This window comes from Cyprinus carpio, unplaced genomic scaffold (assembly GCF_018340385.1).
Source record: "Cyprinus carpio isolate SPL01 unplaced genomic scaffold, ASM1834038v1 S000006762, whole genome shotgun sequence".
In the NCBI taxonomy this organism is placed as follows: Eukaryota; Metazoa; Chordata; class Actinopteri; order Cypriniformes; family Cyprinidae; genus Cyprinus; species Cyprinus carpio.
In genome coordinates, this window is record NW_024879359.1 from 843,095 (window position 1) to 849,094 (window position 6,000).

The following is a 6,000-nucleotide window of genomic DNA, read 5'->3' on the forward strand; positions in this document are numbered from 1 at the left end:
TGTACATACTTTGTTTCTTTTGATTGGGTATTTTTTGCCACATCGCTAGATAGACTCACACTGTGTCCAGCTCCTTGTTATAATGTCTTGTCTTTAGTCTTGTCCTGTCTTGTTCTTTGTTTGTCTCTCTTTCTCTCCATCTATCAGTAACCTCAAACTTGCACTGAACTCTCTTTTTCTCCACCTTTTTTTTCTCAGCATAAACATCTCTAATCCACCATTCCTAATGTTTTAGGCACCTGTTTTTCTTGACCATACTGGACCTTAGATATCCAGACTTTTCATGAACATCACTCGTTCTTTACTCTGCTCCTCTCTTCGTGGTCTCTTTCCTCCTGTCTCACTCTGTTTACTGTTTACCATGAGTTGTCACAGCTGTTTGCCCTGCTCTTCCTCACCTATGTGTCCTCTTTCCTCTTCCCGTCCCAAAACAGCGGAGCCACTTACGCCACACCACCGGAACGTTATCTAGCAGTATGTCCAAGTGTTCCACCTGCAATCACTCTCTCTTTCTCTCTCTCCTTTCTTTTCTCCCTCTATCTATCTCTTCTCTCTCTGCCACAGCCACTCCATATCTATGTTGGCTTGTGGTGTGCTTTATCCATTCCAGCTCTTTTAGGTTTACACTCTTTTAGCAGCCCCAATAAAACTTATACAGAAACAATTCATATTAGCCCCCTGGTGAGTTGGTAAACACAAAACCTAACATGGCACTACAAAAGCCATTTTTAGTCGTTTTCACTGTAGACATTTTACAAATTTTTTTAATGGAATTATTCAGATTACCCACAGTTTATAGCAATACGAAAAAAGAAAAAATAGCACAAAGGAAAAACAAAACAAGGGAAAAGCAAAGATTAAAAAGATTAAAAATTTGTATAATACTGCTTCTTTATTTAAATCTTATTGGGGATTATGTCTGGGTTATTGTGGTGTTAACTGTAAGTATTGTAGTGGTGTTTCATTTAGTGGGTTGTGTATCATTTTGATTAGTGCAGTCCTCTCTTTAACCAATATCTTTCTTCAGCCATAAATACACATGATTGGAATCACATACACGTAAATATATGTTTAAGATTTGTAAAGGATGATTTTTTTGAAGACATTCTCTCCCCGTATACTCATTTCAATGCTTGCATTTATTGATCAAAAATACAGTAAAAACCAAAATTGTAAAAAAAATAAAAAATAAAAAATATAAATAAAAATTAAAAGTCGTGCAATTAGTCACTTCAAATTGAAAACTTTTCCAAGCTGTTCTACCCACTATGAGAAGAAGGGCGAGCGCAGCGCTTCTTAGAGGTTCTGCGCGCTTTTGCCACTGGGTCTGGGACACGAATTGAGCTCAATGAGTCTTTGTAAAAGACTTTTACAAATTTCAGTCATCACCAAGGATTAAATGTGGTCCACGAGATTCTCTAAAGAATCGGTTGGTTTAAAAGTGACCTTTTTAGGACAGTTTACAAGATTTTTTGTTTTTGTTAAGATTGTAAATGAGTATCTTTTTTGAGACTGCAAACATGCACAGGTATGCAGACTATAGATTATCTAGAGCCCTAACAGCAAAAGGTTAAGCAAAAAAAAAAGCAGCAAGCAATAGCAAGCAAATGACTCTTGTATAGATCAGTGACGCGCTGCTTGGCTGTGGATAGTGCATTTTTGCAGGTGCAACAAATGTCATCCAGGCCGGTCCAGTCCGTGTGTAAGAGAACGATTCGATGACAGCATTCAAACAGCAGAGTGTTTTAGGATCGAGACGTGGACGGTGTTCCACTTGTTCATCAAATGCGGGATGCGTATGTGTCCGCAGGAGCGGGCCCCGAAACGCAGTGAACGACGCTCTTCAGTGGAACTGTGTTTTTCATGCTCAGCTGGTGTTGTGCGTGGTTGTTGTGACAGGTTCTAGTGCTCTGAGGGACTCTTGTCATTCTAGTTCTGCTGTGCTAGATAATGTGTCCTTCTCCTTCACATGTCCTTCATCTTTCACATGTTAACACGCTTTATTTCCACCACACAGCCTATCGCTGACGTGAGCCGTCCCAATGCGGCGGGTCTCCTACATCCTCATTGACTCCCAGAGAGGGGTCAGAGAAGTGGTTGTGCGTTTTTAGGAGGTTTTAATCTGAGCGATTATGACCTGGAGAGGCCCTAATGATGGTCTTGGACCAGACCCTCGCTCATGAAGAGAGAGATGGAGCGATAAAGCCATAATCTCATCATCATCATCCGACAGCATGCCATGCGGCGCAAAGACAAGAAAAGCAACAAAATCGCTGGATTCGAGCCATCCAGCGATCATAGGAGCAAGCCAGCCAACCTGCAGGTGGGCTCTGGATGTTTTTGCATTATTCATTCCTTCGTTTACGCTTTTTCAGCATGTCCATCTGAAATGACAAAGAAAAAATAGTGAATTTTCATAGAGCACAAAAATATCATAGAGAAATGAGGTGGCCAACTCGTTTGGATGTGGGCTGGAGGGTAAGCAAACACCTAGAAGAATGGGATTCTCTAAAGCGAAGGCCCCCCCTGTACCTGTATCAACTCAATATTCAATAACTATATATATATAAATATATATATAATAAGAGGAAATGTACCAATATATATTTAGTATATAATATATCGTACTATCTATTGGTGTATATTGATATCTATATATATATAGCTTATATCTATATATATACGATATATATGCGATAGCCTGGTACTTTTCGATATATACATAGTTAACAAAAACTACAACTGTAAATAGGGGATTTTTTTAAAAGTTTCAAGAACTGTATGTGCTTCAAAAAAAAAAAAAAAAAAAAACGGTTGTATTGCGGAGGCAAATTGAGGGGGCGGCAAAATAAGCTGAATGTCAGTTTTTAAATCTTGTTTTTTTTAGCATTTTAATTAAGTTTGATTGCTTTAGTATAATAATAAGAAAAAAAATAATTATTTTCATTATTTTGTATTCAAACATTATATATATATAAATACATAAATAATGCTATGTTTTTTAAATTTTTAATAAGTTTTTTTTTTTTTAATAACTACTGAAAAAAAAAAAAAAAAAACACCAAAAAAAAAAGGAAAAAAAAAAAAAATGAAATATATATAATAAATACATATATACATATATATAATATGGTCTTGTGACAAATTTGTCTATAAGGGATTATGAAGGCAAGGGAAAACGTGAGTACGTTACTAGTTTGAAAATCCCAGCTTCTTATGTTTTGCACAGTTAGTGATGTCAATTGCTTTTTAAGGATTTCTTGGTGATCAGGTATATGACGATGGAAAAATAAAAAAAAAAAAAAGAAACAAAAAAAAAAAAAACAAAAAAAAAAAAAACAAAAAAAAAAAAAAAAAAAAAAAAAAAAAAAAAAGGCATTCTAAAAAACTCTTTACTTGCATTTCCAAAGACCGCGTGTTGGTTGTGTAGGGATTACTTTGGTCAACCTTGGCTTTTTGGAGCCTGAATCCTGGGGTCTTGACTGGAGATAGGCGGGTATTCTTACCAAAACAATTTGATATGGAATAGTGCACTTTGGAAAAGGACAATTTGATTTGTTTTGAGTTTTTGGTTTCCAGGAAGCAAGTCGGGCGAGAAGCAGAGTCATGAGCTTCTTGTGGTTTCTCTAATGAGGTAGATCTCAGGATTCTTTACTAACAGGGTTCTCTGCTCCTCTCATTCCTGTTCTTAGAAACACACTGGAACAATAAACATTGTCTGATACTTCTTGTTAAATAGATGCAGGTTCAGCTTTGACTCGGACTTGAAACAGGGCAAGGCAATAACGCATCAGTCCTCTTGATTAAGCTCATTTTTTCTTTAGTTGAGTGTGTTTTGGTGCTCAGATTTCAAACACATACAGCAACCACTATAACATCTCCCTCTACATGTTTTTTGTTTCTCCTGTAGGTTAAAGACCACAACACAGCACCAATTTTAAGCAAGGGCTCACACATGCACACACACAAGCACACCAGCCCTTTTTGTGGTGATTGATATATAAAGTGCCCTCTGGTGTTTTGTTCACCAGTGGTTTCGAAATGGTGATTGGGCAGCTACAGAAGGTTCTTGTCTGGTATTTACCAGCCCAGTTAAAAGGCCACCCGTGTGCATGGATACAGCATCATTTATTGACAAACTGGTGGAGAATAAATAAGCAGACCAGAGAAAATGAGAGAAATGAAGTAATAACTTATTTAAATTTGAAATTACACATTTCTAGTTGTAGTAAATAAACGATTTTAGAAAACAAAAATTTTAAATTGTAACAATATTTTACATAAATCAGATTTTAGAAAACAAAAATTTTAAATTGTAACAATATTTTACAATATTACAGTTTTATTGTATAATATATGTAGCCTTGGTGAGCATACAAGGCCTAAATAAAATCTTAAAAATAATGTTTTTACAATTTTTTACTTTTTGAAACAGTAGTCTATGTCCCATTTAATAGATACCTAGTAAATTGGTTTTTTTTAATAACTTGTTTATATGTAAAGTGCAGTAGTGTTGTAAATTGCGCCGACAGGCCCAACATGGTGCTGTAACGATCACAAAAGCGGAGACCTCAAAAATATAGATGACTGATGTTTTTTTAAATTACCTCTCATCCGGCTTTCATTGGATCGGACACAAACAAGTTATCCCAAGCCATCTTGTTTCATTGTCAGGACCACTTTAACTTTCTCACACCACTGTTGCTATGTTGGGCTGGTAGCCACACTCAAACAAGAAATGGTCTGAAAGAGCCACAGAACATCATATTTTAACATAAAAAAATGCACGGGTCAGATCATGAATGACATGGCGATAATAATATGTGATGAATTTGTATGTATAACAGCAGATCCAAACCATGAGTCACTGCCTAGGGAACGAGGCAACGGGAGCGAGACCGCGGGCCGCTACCACGAGAGGAAGCACCATTCATCCTAAGCGGTTGGAAAGGACTAGCAGCAGATAATACTCTTTGCTCGCTACGGCAGCAATGAACAAGGCCAAGGCGTGTACCGCCGGGGCCCAGGCAGAGTACCCACATCGCAAGGGAGCAAACCCCATGACCCAAACAGCTAAGCAGTCAGGTGTTTTCCCTCAGTCTATAGCTTCACAATGCTGTGTAGCTTACGCTTTCTTCTTCTCTCCAATGTGTTTTAAGGGATGAACACAGCAAAGGCAAGTTCAGTCGTTCATACCTCAGGCACCAGCACACCCTGCCGCGGGCGTGGGCAGCTCCCTCAGACGCCCCTTACGCCTCGGCCTGCTGTTGCCTACAAGACTGCCAACTCCTCTCCAGTCCAGCTCAACACTGCCCAGTCTACAGGGCCCTGCCCCACTCGCCTTAGTCGTGGCCTGTCAGAGCATGATGCCCTACTCAGCGGTAACACCCACCGCCAATCTCCCGTGCCTGTCACTCGTATCGTCTCTGACCCCAACTTGGGTCCCCTCCAGCAAGACTCAAACATGTCTGAAGCGGACGACTTCCACGATGCCTTGAACATGTACGGCACGGGCCGCTCCCCTAGGACTGCAGTCTCCATCGCCCACATATCATCAGGTGTGGCCCCCCACTTCCTCACTGCTCTCGCGCAGCCAGAGCGGAGTCCCCAACGGGTATCACTACTCCCTCGGAGTGAACGCAGCACCTGGTTCAAGCGGCAGATCATCTGGAAGCTATAAAGAAAACTGAGAGAGATGACTGGTGTTAGCATGATTCAATCTAGCATGAATTTTATCGTCTTAACCGGGGGAGGAGGAAGCTATGTTTTGGAAGGAAACAAGAGTTACGTCCGCAGTTTACACTATTTACAACTGTTTACCATCAGCTTGAGCCTATATGGTTTTATAAAGGTGTTCTTCTCTTGTTTAGAAAGTAGCAGACAATCCTTGTTACTGTTACGAAAGTTGCGGCAAGATGGAAAACATTTGGAGGTCTTGATAGGTTTCAAACTGAATAGTTTAGCCTCAAGTGACGCTCCCCACATCTTTTAATTTCATTA